This window comes from Anser brachyrhynchus (assembly GCF_964034855.1).
Source record: "Anser brachyrhynchus genome assembly, chromosome: 2".
Classification (NCBI taxonomy): domain Eukaryota; kingdom Metazoa; phylum Chordata; class Aves; order Anseriformes; family Anatidae; genus Anser; species Anser brachyrhynchus.
Genome location: NC_137695.1, coordinates 75,354,535 through 75,372,288, shown reverse-complemented (window position 1 = coordinate 75,372,288; position 17,754 = coordinate 75,354,535). Strand labels below are relative to the sequence as shown.

General features: G+C 38.7%; 1 protein-coding gene across 20 annotated transcripts in view; it reads left to right on the top strand.

Moving 5' to 3' along the window:
* CDH12 (cadherin 12) overlaps positions 1-17,754 on the top strand; it is a 573,314-nt gene that overhangs the window by 353,413 nt on the left and 202,147 nt on the right. For 3 of the 20 annotated variants that reach the window (XM_080580155.1, XM_080580171.1, XM_080580166.1), the window contains one exon: positions 7,177-7,297. The exons of the other annotated variants lie outside the window; for them this stretch is intronic. The gene's annotated coding sequence lies outside the window, so the exon portion shown is untranslated. The remainder of the gene's footprint in view (positions 1-7,176; positions 7,298-17,754) is intronic. 20 annotated transcript variants of the gene reach the window in all.

The following is a 17,754-nucleotide window of genomic DNA, read 5'->3' as shown; positions in this document are numbered from 1 at the left end:
GTGTCTCAAACATACTGTCGAGTGACTTCAGTGAGATTATTCCAGAGTATTATTAGTTTTCTTAAGATCTGATACTGGCAGTATCTCTCTGATAGAATCACATCTGCATTTTCTTCTATTTCAGAGTGAATTGTTATTGTCATGTAAATGAAAGAAATTATAAAAGGTCATATGCCTAGATAGCAAGACATTGTGTATATCTCATCACTAAAAGCAATTCACACTGAGATCAACAACACATTTGCTTTGCCAGTTCCTCAACTGAGTTTTATCAACTGTACTGACTTCATAGCAGCTGTTCATTTTTACATTATACTGGGAAAAAAAGAATGTTGGATCTTGATCCAGTGGAAGATCTGTCATATTAATTTTAGTGTTACTGGATCAAGATCTGATATTCTCTTTTTCAAAAGGGAAAGAAAATAGAACCATGTCTTTAAAACACGGGAGGAGCTGTCCTTGTGATATGTTTTTACAGCATCTCACACAATACTGTGTTCATCCATGTCATGATCAATCCTTTGAAGAAAAAAACAACATTAAGAAAATTACGTACAACTATGGATTCCTGGTGTAATGGTTTCTGGATTCTGTGTGCGTTCTTTATGACAATTATTTGTCTTCCTGTATTGCTCTGTAGCTGAATTTTGCCACTAATAACCTTGACTCATCAGCACACTGGTGCAGAAAGCATAGAGTATTAAAGACATCATGAAGTTTTTTATGTAAAATATCAATTTCCAGGGAAAAAATAAAATGATGCTAACCATGGCAGAGCACTATGCTCCTTTGTTAATCATTGTAGATTCATTTATGTCAATTAACTTGCAGTTCTATGGCATGTGATCACTAAGAAGGAACTGTTTTTATAGTGTCCTGTACTAAACTCTAGTAGTGATGTAGTTCTTATGTACATTCACAGAATCATCTAGGTTGGAAGAGACCTCCAAGATCACCTACTCCAACCTCTGACCTAACAGTAACAAGTCCTCCACTAAACCATATCACTAAGCTCTACATCTAAACGTCTTTTAAAGACCTCCAGGGATGGTGCCTGAACCACTTCCCTGGGCAGCCTATTCCAATGCCTAACAACCCTTTCCATAAAGAAGTTCTTCCTAATACCCAACCTAAACCTCCCCTGGTGCAACTTTAGCCCATTCCCCCTCGTCCTGTCACCAGGCAAGTGGGAGAACAACCCCCACCCCGCTACAGCCTCCTTTAAGGTACCTGTGGAGTGCGATAAGGTCTCCCCTGAGCCTCCTCTTCTCCAGGCTGAACAACCCCAGCTCCCTCAGCCGCTCCTCGTTAAGAGTTGTTCTCCAGACCCCTCACCAGCTTCGTTGCCCTTCTCTGGACTCTCTCGACCACCTCCATGTCCTTCTTGTAGCGAGGGGCCCAAAACTGAACACAGTACTCAAGGTGCGGCCTCACCAGAGCCGAGTACAGGGGGACAATCACTTCCCTAGCCCTGCTGGCCACACTGTTTCTTATGCAAGCCAGGATGCTGTTGGCCTTCCTGGCCACCTGAGCATACTGCTGGCTCATATTCAGCCAACTATCAACCAATACTCCCAGGTCCTTCTCTGCCAGGCAGCTTTCTAACCACTCATCTCCCAGCCTGTAGCGCTGCTCGGGGTTGTTGCATCCCAGGTGCAGGACCCGGCACTTGGCCTTGTTGAACTTCATGCAGTTGACCTCAGCCCATCGGTCCAGCCTATCCAGATCCTCCTGCAGAGCCTTCCTACCCTCGAGCAGATCAACACATGCACCTAACTTGGTGTCATCTGCCAACTTACTGAGGGTGCACTCGATCCCCTCATCTAGATCATCGATAAAGATATTAAAGAGGACTGGCCCCAGTACTGAGCCCTGGGGGACTCCACTAGTGACCGGCCTCCAACTGGGTTTAACTCCATTCACCACAACTCTTTGGGCCCGGCTACCCAGCCAGTTTCTAACCCAATGAAGTGTACGCCAGTCCAAGCCAAGAGCAGTCAGTTTCTCAAGGAGAATGCTGTAGGAAACGGTGTCAAAAGCCTTACTGAAATCAACGTAGACCACATCCACAGCCTTCCCCTCATCCACCAAGCGCGTCACTTGGTCATAGAAGGAGATCAGGTTCGTCAAGCAGGACCTGCCTTTCATAAACCCATGCTGACTGGGCCTGATTGCCTGATTGCCCTTCAGGTGCCGCATGATGGCACTCAAGATAATCTGCTCCATGAGCTTCCCTGGCACTGAGGTCAAACTAACAGGCCTATAGTTTTCCAGGTCTACCTTCTGGCCCTTCTTGTAGATGGGCGTCACACATTTGCTAGCTTCCAGTCGACTGGGACCTCCCCTGATAGCCAGGACTGCTGATAAACGATGGAAAGTGGCTTGGCCAGCTCCTCCGCCAGTTCTCTCAGCACCTTTGGGTGGATCCCATCCGGCCCCATCGACTTGCATACATCTAAGTGCTGTAGCAGGTCGCCAACCATTTCCTCATGGATAGCGAGGGCCACATCCTGCTCCCCATCCCCTTCCACCAGCTCAGGGTACTGGGTATCTAGAGAACAACTGGTCTTGCCACTAAAGACTGAGGCAAAGAAGGCACTAAGCACCTCAGCCTTTTCCTCATCTCTTGTCACTGAGTTTCCCCCCTCATCCAGTAAAGGATGGAGATTCTCCTTAGTCCTCCTTTTCATGTTGATGTATGTATAAAAACATTTTCTGTTGTCTTTAACAGCAGTAGCCAGAATGAGTTCCAGATAAGCTTTGGCCTTTCTAATTTTGTCCCTACACATCCTTACAACATCCTTATAATCCTTCTGAGCGGCCTGCCCTCTTTTCCAAAGATTATAAACCCTCTTTCTTTTCCTAAGCTCTAGCCACAACTCTCTGTTCAGCCAGGCCGGTCTTCTTCCATGCTGGCTCATCTTTGGGCACGTGGGGACAGACTGCTCCTGAGCCATTAAGATTTCCTTCTTGAGGAGTGCCCAGCCTTCCTGGACTCCTCTGCCCTTCAGAACTGCCTCCCAAGGGACTCTGCCAACCAGTGTCCTGAACAGCTTAAAGTCTGCCCTCCAGAAGTCCAAGACAGAGGTTTTACTGGTCCCCCTCCTGACTTCGCCAAGAATAGAGAACTCTACCATTTCGTGGTCACTCTGCCCAAGACAGTTCCTGACCACCACATCTCCCACCAGTCCTTCTCTGTTTGTGAACAGAAGGTCCAGCGGGGCACCTCCCCTGGAAGGCTAACTAACCAGCTGTGTCAAGAAACTATCTTCCATGCTCTCCAGAAACCTCCTAGACTGCTTCCTCTGAGCTGTATTGCATTTCCAGGATATGTCTGGGAAGTTGAAGTCCCCCACAAGGACAAGAGCTGACGATTTCACAGCTTTTGTCAGCTGCCTGTAGAATTCCTCATCCATCTCCTCATCCTGGTTTGGCGGTCTGTAACAGACCCCCACCAGGATGCTTGCCTTTTTGGCCTTCCCACCGATCCTAACCCATAGGGACTCAACCTTACCATTCCCAGACTCAGTCTCGAGTTCCACAACATCAAAACACTGTCTAATATAGAGAGCCACACCACCACCCCTTCTGTGCTGCCTGTCCCTTCTGAAGAACCTATAGCCAGTCTTTGCAGCACTCCAGTCATGAGAGTGGTCCCACCACGTTTCTGTGATGGCAACCGAGTCATAGCCTGCCTGCTGCACAATAGCTTCCAGCTCCTCTTGTTTGTTACCCATGCTGCGTGCATTAGTGTAGATGCACTTCAGCTGGGCCATTGCCTGCTCCCCAGACCCTGACATTGTTCTCCCTGGCACACCTCTAACGAGCCTTATTCCCTCCCCATCCCCCTCCTTTCCTGGTTTAAAGCCCTCTCAGTGAGCCCTGCCAGCTCCTGCACTAGTGTCTGTTTTCCCCTTGTATTCAAATACAGAAAGTGAACATAAAACAGACTAGGGGTCATGAAGTGATGTGTCCAGTAGGTTATGAAGGCAATACAGACCAGTCATCCTGTCAAACCCCAGCAAAATTCTTTTTGGAATTTTGTTCTGGTGTGTTGAATTTTTTCTCCAGTTTTCTGTCTGGACAGGAACAAATCAGACATGAGATGGCATCAATTCAGTTTCAAAGAGGAGAAAAATAACAGTGCTTATTTTCTGTAATATATATTATACTTCAGAAGACATGAGGAAACAGGCACTATTCTTGCCTGTTAAAAAGTCAAGAACAGTTGTTCTGAACACTATATGAAGGACACTGATGGTTCTTTTTATACCCCTACAACTTTCTATATGTGAAGTCAAGACTATCTCTCCTACCTACTTCCTATATCTGCAGGAACTTTAATAACTTGGTTTGATTTCATTATGTGAAGTTATTGCACAAAACCTTCTTCTTACCTTTTTTCAGGGAGTCTTATCATAAAAGTAGCATACCAGACACAAATCTGTTTTTCCCACTCTTTTTAAAAACCTTCATTTTTATAACTTCATTTAAAGAAATAACTTACTGTAATCAAATGTTATATATATATATATATATATTAAATATCTGGACATAACTTCCTCTCAGTAGTTACTAATAAAACTCCTCATTATTCATAGTATCTCTTTAGTTTCTAGCTTCTCCTTCTTCTTGCTTTGAGTAACTTTCACTTCAAAATAAATTAGAATATTCTTAGATTATTCCTATTGCAGTTGCTAACTTGTCCCATATTCGTAAGAATTCTGTTTGAATTATAAACTGAACATGAGAACTATACTACCAGCTGGATTCTGTGCTGTGTGTTTAGGACTAATTCAAGTCCCAGTGATGTGAACAGAGTTTTCTTATCGACTTCCCTGTGAGATGGATTAAGCCCTTAGGCAGTACTTCTAACTCAGGTTTTCTAATAACTAATGCAGCAAGTAGGAAGAACTGAAGCATAACTCAGTTATTAAACACTTTAACAATACAGTGTGGGAGTAAATGCAAATATACCATTGAAGAGGGAGAATATAGTAATTATAGCTCATGGCTCCCCTTTTCATAATAAAAAATAAACAAATTCTGTATGAATGAAACCAGAAAATAATCTAGTATTATTCCTCCATTAATTTTATATGAAATTCTGTAAATGAATTAAGCAGTCATCAGAATAATTAATTAAATTGAAGTAATTAAGTTACAAATCCATGCCGATTTATGCCCATACTCCTTTATGCTACCCACCTTTAAGTCTTTTTTTTTTTTTTTCCCTGCATTTTATACATGCTAAACTTGAAATTCCATAATGTTCCCTTATTTTGATGCAACAGAAGCTCTCTGTCATCCTGGTATTTCTTGTCAGTGATAATTTTCTTTCTTCTGACTACATTGAGAAAGAAAGAGATGACTAAGGTTCTTAATAAAACAACTGTGTATGTCACTTCTATGCACACTGCACAAACTCTGTCTTGCAAATAGCCAGAAAATGATTCCCACTTAACCACAAGAGCAGAATTCTGTGAGACGTACATAGTTGAAAGTAAAAACAATGGGAAATGTAGGATAATATGCTGGTTTTGATGTTACTAGCATTAAGTTGATGTGAATTGCCTTAGTGTATTCTAACTTTCAAAATTCAAGTCAAACATTGTCATCACCTTGGATCACCCATACTTAAGGAATATAAAATAAAAGACTGTATGAAACAACTGTTTCAGTTGCTGCCTATTTCAGACAATAGCAATGGAGCTGAAGTGATCTTTGTATACCTTGGAAAGCTGTATTTTAAGTACAGTATGACGATATTTTCAGGGGAAGCCTGAATCTCTTAATCTGATAATTAAAATCACTACTTACATTGTAATAACATTTGCAATACCACTACCAAAAAAGAGAATACCAAAAGCTGAAGCTTATCCTATGAAAGTGGTGACAGTTGAGTTCAGAGTTGGAAAGACAAGCAGAAAAGTTCTATGAAATCACCCTCAATGCCTCTTCGACTTGACTCAAGTCATATGCTGTATTCCCATATCTTCCATCTTAAAGGAATACACAAAGAATACCAAAACTCATTCTTTTTATTTTATTCACCAGCTAAGCTTTATGCTAAGCCTGCTTAATGCCTTATGCTTCATCAGCTTCCCACATGATCTCAATGGAGCATGAGCAGGATCAGACCCATATCCAAAAATTTGTTCAGAGAACTGTAGGATTTCATAAGCAAAAGTTAAGAGAACGAATTAGGACTTTCTCCTTCTGAATTTAAAACCATTCCAGTTGCCCATGTAGTTTTGGAATATTTCATCTGAAAAAGAGAACGAAAAAAATAAGTTTTCCCTATGTGAGAAATGCCATATCATTCCTTCCAGCTGCCTTTTGGATTGATAATTCAGGACCTATCAGTTTTTCAGAGTTTAACAGAGAGTTTTTGTTAGAGGTGTCACAAAATGGGAAAGGCTAGATAGCTAAGAGAAATGTGAAGAGAGGAAGTACTGCTGTGAAAAGTATGGACTGCACTGCTTCCTCTTTCTGAAGATAATGTTGAACATTTGGAGTCCAAGCAGGGTCTCTGAAACCAACCCTGAATAGAGGACACATTTTCAGGCTAGCTAGCCAAATGTCTCAGAGTTTTCTGTTTGATTTTTCTGATTCTTGAATTTGGATTTAGTTTTGTTGTTGTTGTTGTTGTTTTTTGTCTACATGTGGACCTGAATGACACCTAGCAAAGTAGCAATAAATCAACACAACTAACCAATAAAAAGATTGCTGCTATTATAATTAGTTTTGTACACATTTGAATATCTACAGATTGCCTGGAGATTGTCAAATCTATAATAGAATTCGAAAATTTTGATTTGTCCAAGCTATTGTGTCCAAACAAGAACTTACGTCAAGGGACAAGATACAATCAGGTAGATAAATATTGATTGAAGTTATTCTATCATTAAAGAAACATTGTCAACAACAAAACAACAAAAAATAGTTCTTTGATTTCTGGTTACCAGAAGTGTTTCCTCTTGAGTTTCATCTTGTATTTCATTTGCATTTCAGGCTTTAAAAGACATTGAACTATCATGGTGAAAGCTATAGATGATAGAGTTTAAAACTTGCTCTAGTCAATTTTTTCGGTAGATTTGAGATTCCTTTTTTTTTTTTTCAAAACTTTGGTGAAAGTAGGTAGAAGAACTCTTATGATATCCATCCATCTTCTAGGCCACAGGAACTGAAGCCACTGGAAATAACAGAACCCCAGAAATTAATTCTATGCATTCATGCACAATTAAGTGAGAGCCATGGAAAGCAGTTACCTGGGAAGCAGCAGGTTCTGTCAGAGGTATGAAAGCTATAGGTAGCATTTAAGTTTTAGTTCACCATCTATCCTTATTATATTCTGATGGAAGATTCTGAAAATTTTCAGTTAGTATCAACAGAGCTTTGTATTTGTGTGGTGTGCTTGTGTGTGTGAAACTATGCTTGAATAGCAAATGCAATTCAGAAGAGTTAGTGGTATATAGTTTTGGAAGTAGTAATACATGAGAATTGAGAACTCGTAGATCCCACAAATGAAGCTGTGTTCAGATGCCAATTTAGAAAGTTTCTAGCATCAGAAATAACTTTATTTCCATATTTTATCCATAACTGCCTTAAATGAAATTGATTCTGATTCTTTCATATAAAAATTAGGGTTTTCAGTTATCATGATTCATAGCTATATAATTTTTCATAAACTAATATTTATGCTGTTGTATGTATGGCATGAGAATGTTAAGTAATTCACAGGTGAAGAAATACAAGAGGAGTTGTAATACTCAAAACTTCTTATCTAAAAAAGTTTCCAAACCAATTTAAGCATGTGACTAGTGGTATTGAGTACAGTAAGACTACTGACATGCTTAATTTAAAGACACACAAAGTGATTTGCTAGTAAGAAGTCACAGGCGGGCATGGAATTGGCTAGTTTTTCAGTTCACTGTTTTGAATTGGAGCAGCTCTCAAAAAAAAAAACAGGTTCTCTGTTGAAAGAGAAAGAAAGGGTTTCAACAGATTTCCTTTTCTGTCTTGTGCCATCACAGCATGAATCTAGTGGGTGGTGAGCAGCTGCACCTTTCTCTGAAGTGGGTTTACAATTGTGAGCACTAAATACTTCTTTTCATCAGTGTTTTGTTTTGTTTTGTTTTGTTTTCCTTTGGTGTTTTAGTCTTTTTCTTCACAAAATTTATAATAAAATTAACCCATGTGAAATAGTTGTAAAATTCAAGACAAAAATAGTCAAAGCCATAAAATTAATTTTTGATATCTTACAATGTTTGCTGTAGAAAGGAGCAGCTTGAAAAGGCAATGACTATGCAGAACATCAACACGAATTTTGGCTAAGAATTTAGACAGTTATTTTTTATCAATCTAACTGAATTTAACTCAATTTGCTTAAGACCATTGTAAATACATTTATGGAATTGTATTTCTAGACTGTGTGAGCTGCTATGATTTTCACTATATGTGCATTCATATTTTTTCACTTTTGTTTTGGGATATTAGCTAATCAGTAAGAGGTTTCTGGAGAGAGTGAAGAAAAATCCAGGATTCAGAAGGATGCAACCTCTCTTTTCTTTTTTTTTTTCCCCATTAGCCCTGTTTGGTGCTCTTACAGTTCTCTGCCAGTTGACAGCAGTTCTGTGGCAAAGTTCTTCCTAGGCCCTCATTCCCTCCTTTAAACTTCACAAAAATGATTTTATAGAAGTGTTCCCAGCTTCTAGAACTTGAAGTCCTTAATTTTAGCTCACAAATACATATAAAATTTAACTTAGTTTACAAATACATACAAAATTTTTCAAATGCTGATGGTTAGATGGAAGGAAAGAAGGAAGAAAGGAAAGAAGGAAGGAAAAATTGGTTCTGTGCGACGTATTTCCTTTGCATCAAGTATGAGATCTGTTCAATCAATTCTTTCCATGAGTGAGAATATTTAATTGATCTACCTAAGCCTGGTGATTAAGGCATTTATAGAAATTGATGGGAAAGGAGTAAGACTCTTCTCAGAACTTACAAAAATATAATCACTAGTTTTGCCCTGTTTGTGATATCTCTGTGGAGAGGCGGCAATGCTTATGATTTTTTTTTGGTGTTTTTGCTCAGTGGATTGCTTATTAATTATAAGATACATCTATACACTTTGATTGTAAGCAAAATAATTTTTTTAAACCTTTCGAGCTGATTTTTTTTTCTTTCTTATTTTCATTGGGGAACTGTACTACCTTTATTATCTTAATAAGTTCTTTGCAATTATGGTTAAACTAAGATACAGAGCAATGGGCCCAGCCCTAAATAATTTAGAGTAGTGTGAATAAAACAGATGAAAACTAAGCTCTAAGTAAAATTCCGTGGGTTATTAACCTTGTATATTTTTGTAAAAATACATTTTTAAAATTTCACACAAAAGTGAATGCACTCTGTACAGGTTCTTAAAGATTTAGAAAAAAAATATGTACTAATCAGCTGAAGACCTTTTTAACTTTCCAAAGGTATAAAAATGAAAAATACTTTGTTTGAAGCAACAGAGCACAACTGAAACCAAGTTGTTCAGAAAAGGACTTTTTTTTTCTTTTTTTAAGGTGTGTATATAAGAAAATGTACCCTTCTTTAAAACTCATGTGATAACTCATTTATAAACTCATTTATAACATGCTTTTTGCCACATGCTCATGATTCCTTTCTTAAATTCTGCATCTTAAATTTCAAATCTTCAAGTACAGGGAATTTTATACATACAAAGCATAGTGTGTATGCCTACCCGTGTGCTTACTACATTTTGCACTCTACCCTTTCCTGCTGAGATACTGTGAGTGCTGCAACATAGTGGGGTGGAATAATTCACCTTTCCAGGTGGATTGCTCACTTTTCCGTCACTTGATGTGCTAAAAATACCACCTCTTGAAACTGAAGCATTGTGTGGCTCTGTCAGTTACTGGGTTGTTCCTGCTGGCCTTGTACAGCATTCAGTAGCAAAAGCTCTTAGTTCCTTGTGGGAGCTAGAGAGAAAAACCCTAACACAAAGATATTTTTAGAATTATTTAACTTCTTATACACTTTTAAATCTTCTGTGTACTTTTCAGACTGGCTAATTGTGGGATGTGATACACTGTCCTTTAGTTAAGGTGATCTGCACAAGTTACTCTTGGCTTCATCCAGAACCTCGGAAGGCACAAGCGAATGCTTAAAAACTATTTTTAAAACTACAAATGACATTTGTCAAAGAGCTCATTTGAACATCCAGTAATGTGAAATGTCAAAGGGAAGATTAAGAGAAAGGCCTAATCATGTCTGTAGATCATCATCTTCAAAATGGGTCTATACTGTTGGTCTCTTTCATGGATACATTTTTACAGGTGCAAATTATTGTCCTTTACCCACAGAAATACGCCTTCAATTTGAGGAGATCGTGTGAATACTCCTTCCAAAAATATTTCTGTATCTGTCTTTCTTCTTATCTACACATTCTTTTTATCTACAGAAACAGGATATGCCTTCATAGTTACACATCCCACCAAAAAGTCTGATCTCTATTGAACAGGATCGATGGAAGTGAGTTAGAAAACATGATTACCAGTAAAAAATGAAAGAGTGGTAAGATAGTGCATCTGACATGAAAAATGGAGTTGTTTTTTTCAGATTGAAGCTGATTTTAGAACAGAGGTCAGAGTATCGTAAGATTCTCCCTGAGCAGGTCTTTGATCTCACCTTGTGTGATGTGTTTTGGTGTTATTTGTGTAATGCATTTAAATATTTTTTCTTGATGCTTGTTCTGTTTGAATAAACATGTTTACCAAGTTTAGTATAAGGTTGCTGTGAGGTTAGGAGGTAATGCAAATTTTGAAGCTTCACTAGAAATAGAAGTTTACTGACCTGTGTTTAATAGACAAGAGTAATGTCTTTTATTATAACAGAACCCAGTGATGGCTGTAGGAGTTTTTATTTTTTATTTTTTAATGATAGGGATTCAATGTGAAATCATGCTTCTGGCATTTAACACTCGCTCTCTGCCCTGGTTTGCTTTTACAAGGTCATTCAATGTCACTTTGGCTCCCCTTCTTTATGTCAGGGAACAAGAACCATGAGAATAATATTCTTGACTAATATTTTGATGTTTTTCTGTTTCAAAATTCTTAGCCTACACAGGAGCTTCTGGAATGTAAAATGAAAACCTCAAACATGTTCACTCACCAGCCACACAAGCATGTTACAAAATTATGCATTAGCTCACACTGATTAAAATTGGTCTCATCTAAACAAATTAAGGGGTCTGATCTCTCATCCATATGCATGGGTAATTCTCATTAATGCTAATAGAGGGTATGTGCATACATGGATGGGAGAAGAGACCTCTAAAGCTAAATGTTCAGGTTCAGTTTGGTTTGTTTTCTGCAACAGCAACAAAACATTATGTTAAGTGTTTCAATAATTTAGAGAAAGACCAAAGGGGAAAAAGGTTAATAACGTAACTTTTCTTGTACCTTACAGTGGTAAATAGATAAAACAGTATATCCTCTTTCTTGTAAGCTGGGAGGCAGGTAGTATTTTTTAGCTGCTATTGGCTTTTTACTGTATCTACGTACAAATTCAGATTTATAAGCCTGTGTTTTGAGGCATAAGAAGGCATTTGAGAAGTAGGGAAAACACCAAAATCAAGAATGCTGTGAAGTTTCAACCTCCCAGAACATTGAAACATTGGTTTATATTGAATTGCTTAATGTCATTTTCACAATTTTGCAAACTATAAATATCCATTTACTGTATCTGAGCATGTGCCTGTGCTACAGCATATCAGCTGTACTGTCATCAAAAGAACTCCTGTGATTTAGTCATTTGATATTCAGTTAAGTGTTCTCAGAACACAGTCTGTCAAAACATTTTAAATATTTGTATAATACTGTAAAAATAGTGCCATGCATATGTTATCAGACAGTAGGAGCTTAATTAGCATTCCTGAGCTACACTGGGATAGGGAAGGAGGTGCACAGTACAAAGGCTGGTGCCTTGAGGGAGTTTGTTCTCCAGGTCTGGGGTCTTTACAAAGAGGACCACTGGGAGAGGCTGGCCTGGACTGTCTGAATTGTAAAAGCTGGTAAGTAAGGATTGATTCATAAGTAATGAAACACACCAGTAGCAGATTTTTGGTGATGCTAGTACCTGAATGGCTGCAGTAGGTACAGTGGAAAGCTTAGAAAGCTTGGGATTTGTTCTGGGTTAGACACTCCTTGGTGGAAGGCTGCAAAAAATGACTATATGCCTCTCTGTTCTCCTAAGCATAAGGTGGAGAGACTCTAGGTAAGCTACTGACTGCCTAAGCCTAGTATCCCAGTGGAAAACCGAACCATGATGGGGAATTAAAGAACTGGATATTTTAGATTAGCTGTCATGGGTGAGGTTCTTGCAAGGACAGAACTAAACCACTCAGTGGCATATAATGTAAAATGAATTTATTAAGTAAAATGGGATCTCTGTGCATAGATGTTGTCCATGAGGGATTGTTGTTTTCACTGTTTATTGCTTTCCAACCCGGTTGGTGTAAGTCACCAATGGCTGCTTTGGTCACATCACGCCAGGCCAGTTTCTTTTACTTTCTCTATAAAAGGCATCTGGCTTTTATTACCTGTGTTATTATCACCTTCTGATTTCCTATTGCCCGTGTGTTAACTCAGCGCTAAGTTGGTAAGAATTCGTCTGTGCTTCTCTGTTTCTCTTCTGTGTCTACCTAATCATTAGAGCAGGGCAGAGAGCAGGGCACAGTAGTGTAGACCAGAGCTTTGGGATAAGCCCCTCCATTACAATTATCAGCACTTGGTTTGTTTTTGTAGCACATAGCACAGTCCCATAATTAGTTCAGGTTGGGCAGGTATAGTCAAGGTCTCGTTTCCTTTAGTGGTGCCTTCAGGTAGGCTTTACTGTTTGGCAATTACCATACCCTGGAAACATAACTCTGAACTTGACAATGAGGGAATGAGGCCTTTCATGAGTCTCTGATGAGAAAATATGTATCATAAAGTGATACCTCTTCACTTCCCTGCTTCCTTTAACTTAGCCTAGCTTATAAGTTGAAAAGATCTAATTTGTTATACAGCTTCACCAAGTCATCCAGACAGTTTTTGAAAGGTTTGAGATCTTGAGTTCTTCAATAGAATTAAGCTTAAGAACAGAGTTATTTTGTTTGCCTTGTATTACTATACAAAGGGGACAAACTCCAATGAATGAACAGAAGTAATAACATTGTGTTTGCATAAAAACAGAGCCTTTAAAACATAGTTTTGTTCTGTATCATACTTTATGGTCACTGGAGGAGGTCACTGTCTACCTTGATCACTTAAAAAAAATGAAGTTAACACCTTTGTATGGTAACAGGTGAAGATTATGGACATGAAGCATAGTCAGTAATTGCCTTGATAGTACATGAGCCAAAAAGGAATAACAGTTACTTTTCTACAGCAGTTTAAAATGTTTTCTGCCAATGAAAAGACAAAAAATGAATTCATGTATGAAATAGCCTTAAATAAGAAAAGACTATTTTTTTTTTGCTTAATGTCTGTGAAAGTACAAGCAGAACAGATGTGTGGCATAAACAGGTGCTTATTTTTAAAAAATCAAACTTATGTAGTAAAGCATGACAAATGTTAACATGGTATCACACTGAAAATTACACACAACAGTACAGATTGATGAAAAAGTCCAATATAAAAATTCCTTTGCATTTGGGTAATTTTTATTTAAACACACACCTAACAGAAAATATTTTTCTTGCTAACTAAAATGAATAAATAAACTTCTAGCCAGTTACTCCTAGAAGTGTATTAGAAGACAACTCCATATGCACAAACATAAGAGAAGTGGAGCTCCTTAAGTATTTCAGTGTCATGGAAAGTGCTCAGATGAGCACCAATTAAAATTGCATTTTTTGTAGTATGTATTCACTGCACATGTGTCATGGTTGTGGGTTACAGCACAGATCTTTAAAGTAGTTCAAGTTTACCAGGAGCTAGAATGAGACAGAGAACAAGAAGTGACAGGGTATTGTTGTATGAATACAAGCTCAGCTAGTCACTGGTTTTTGAGGCAGAGGAAAAAGACTGACAAAGTAATTAAAGCCTAAGAATTAAAAAGAAGATGAATTATTTAAGACAAAGAAGAGACTTGAGATAGTTCAATTTGCTTTGTGAGTAAGGGATTGTCTGTGCTGCAGAACCCCCAGGCATGGGACATGGCTCCTCCTGCCCTGGGGACATCTCAGGAGCATTTCTTCTGATTAAACGTATGTGCTGGGCTGATGGGATGTCAGCATCTTCCTACACTTCCTACTTTAGGGATGGTTTTAGCTAGTTCCCAGTCTGTGCTAGTGTATTTCGGAAGGCTGCCTGTAGCCAGCTTCTGCAGATTTCCATTTATGCTTACAGAAAGTCTATGGTGGAGCTAGCTTTGCCTGTGAATTAGAAGGCAGATGAGAGTTAAAGCTAAGTTAAACTATTAAGACACAGATAAGTCCTTTCTCTGCTACCTTGTTTGGAAAAAAAAAAAAAAAAGGATATGAAAATAAATACTACTCTCCATGTTTTTGGAGGATAACGTTTTTTCTTTTCTATTATATAGTCTCTTTCTTGTATTCTAATTCTGTTCATGAAAAATTGACTATATACATACATAGAAACCTGTCTTCTATTAGGAATTTAAGTCAGGCAAAACTGAATGTGCTGTAGGTTCTGAAGAAATATGATTCACATCCAATTACTCATATAATTTATTAAAATTACATCCCTTAACCTTATCTCTGAAAACAAATAAAACAAATATGCATGCTTCATTAATTGACCAAAAAAAATCAGCGACAAAAATGTGGCTTTTGCAATTTTCCTTTAATAAGGAGAAAACAAGGACAAACAAAAGCAGAATAAGAGAGGTTCATGTGGGAGATTGTAAATTGATTTTTTGAGATAGAACAGGACTGTTGCATTGTTGTTCAGTGCTGGCTCATCTAAGCATTTGTGCAGGTACAAGAAGAACATGCTGCTAACAAGATGAGTTGCAGAATGTTTTGTAGTCGTTCCTATGCATCCATAGTAATGCTATTTTTCTGTCATCTGAAGGGTATAAAGAGGAGAACAGTAAGAGAAAACAACTGAGGGGTGGCAATTGTTGAAGCTGACGCCATTGAAAACGAAAAATTCAAGAATGTAACATTTATGGTTGGTTGTGTTAAAATGGAGGTGGATTATTTAGATAGATTTAAAGACATGTGACAGGCTTAATAATTTGTTATACTTTTAAATGAGACCCTTAGGAAGACAGGAGAGAGGGGTTTAGAGTTTTTGTTTGTTTGTTTTTGTTTTTATGGACTGTATAGTGTATATTGTTTTAGAGTCACTGAAAGTTATATCACTTCCTAATCTTATACTAATGCTTAAATTGCCATTCTGCAATCAGATTCATCAACCCCTTCTGCTCACACAAAAGCAGATAAGCTTCAGTCTTCCTATATACAAAAAATATGTTCATATAAACTCCATTTGTGGAATTATATCTTTTGGTTGCAATATTTTTGAAGATGTCATCTTTTTTTACTGTTAGTTTGCATTTTTTCTCAAAGTAATATTTAGTCAGGCAAAGCAATTTTTTTCATAGATACAGTTAAGGTTATAGGTGTTCATTAGCAGCTGAATTTCCTGCTACTTCATAGAGCTTTTAAAATGATAGGGTTATTCTTCTTTGGACATTACTCCTTTCGCACTTTTTATTAAAAAGAAATACCACAAAAATAACAATGAACAGGATAATTTAGCTTGTGATTGGCATATGGTGTAGGAGCCAAGATATCTTTCTTTTCATCAGTCTAAAAGGGACTTCATTGTGAGGATGTCATTTTTAATACCCAGTTTTCCGTAAGAGATATAATTTGGACTGCCTACACTTAGATACTTAAACATCTACAAGTTACATAGTTGATCTTTTTATTCTTTAGTATCTCATATGAAAAAGGTGGACAAGACAACTTCTGTATACCAGAATGTCATACAAAGTTTGAAAGTTCAAAGCTATATTATGATATGAGGAACATGAATTAAGGAAAGAGTTATCACAAAACCTTCACAATAACATTATGGGTCATTGCTCAACTTGAAATTAGGTTTGTAATTGACTCTATGGTTCAGATGGCTGAATTCTTGCACTGATTTCACCTGCTTAGAAGGGTGATCAGTAAAAAGGAGCAACTGGTGCACGTCTGAAAATTTCTACCTACATAGGAATTTTCTTGAGTGTTTTCCCTACTTTCAGAAAGAGAGAGAGAAGAAGAAAATGTTTTTTAGTTCTTACTAACTGTTGGATTGTATTCGTTCCTGAGAAAGTGCAATAACTTCTACTGTAGCTTTTTTATTTTGTTGGGGTTGTTTTGATTTGATAGATTTTCTGACTAATTTGAAGTACTGTGATGCTTGAAGGATATTTTTAATAATTCTTTATGGGCTAACCTAAACTGTATGACAAGCCAGGACTCCACCAGCAGTATGGTGAGTTATGGTCTCACATATATCAGACAGGAATGGAGACCAGGCATTTGAAAAGTAAAGCAGGATGTTCAATTCCAGAATGGTATTGTGGTGGAACCAGTGGAAATCTAGTCATTTTGGTGAAGATATTTTTTTTTTTTTTTTGAAGGACTAGGAATGCACGAAGCTCTCTCAAAGTCTCGCTGCAGGCCTCATTTGAGGCTGATAGTAGGCATTTGCTTGAAGTGATTTTATTGGACTTCCACCCCTTGGCCTGGAGTCAGCACAAGCCCTGTGTTGTCACGGCACTGGCTCCAAAACCAGTCCTGTAGTCAGGGCACTGGAAACTCGGGGTCCTGTCTTCCTTGTGGGCACGCTCTCCCCAGGCATGAGGCAGAATGGCCTTTCCTGTTCTGCTGGGAGCTTCACAGTCTGGTGCTCCACGAGGGGGATTTTCCTTCCCTCCCTTCTTTTGCTCCCTATTTGCTCTCTCCGTTTTTTTTGTTTGTTTGTTTGTCCCCCCCCCCCCCCCCCCCCCCTTTTTTTTTCAACATGATCCCCAGGTCCTCACTCCTTTATATGTATGCTGGGGCTTAATTTGCTTTACCTTTACTAGTTTTTTTTATCTAAAGTACAGAAACCTTGTTTTCAGTGCTACAGAATTGAATATTGCCACATTAAACTTTTGTTTCTTTGCTTTGACTGCAGCTACCTTAGTGCCTAGGCAGAGAAATTTCATAGTTTTCGTAGATTTTAATACGTGAGCAACTATGTGCAGAGCATCGGATCTCTTGGCTGTGCATGTGGTGGATTCATCTGTCTATCTGTGCATTTCTAAAGCTGCCTTTTACAGGTACAGCAAAAAACCAAACAAACAGAGATTTAGACAGGGAAGAGTGGTGAGAGAGAGCAGCCCTTCTGCCTGGCAGGATGTTCATAGGGAAAGGACTCTGGGCCCGAAAGCCTCAGGGTGACTGATGTCAGCCCTCCATCCCGCTCTCCAGGCCCGCTGTGCCCTGATCATCTGCGGCTGCCACCACCACACAGGTCTTGGCTTGTCCCTAATGGGAACAAAGCCGTGGCAAGCCTGTGCTTTTGGAGCAGCACTCTGTTGCCCCGCTGCGCCCCAATGTGCCAGCCTGCTGCGAAAGGCTGGCGCACATCCATGGAGCTGCTCACCTGCTTGAGGCTGGGCCTGGGACATGAGCACTTGGCTGAACCAGAGGTGTAGCATGTTGGTTGATACCTGTTTGTCATACCTGCATTC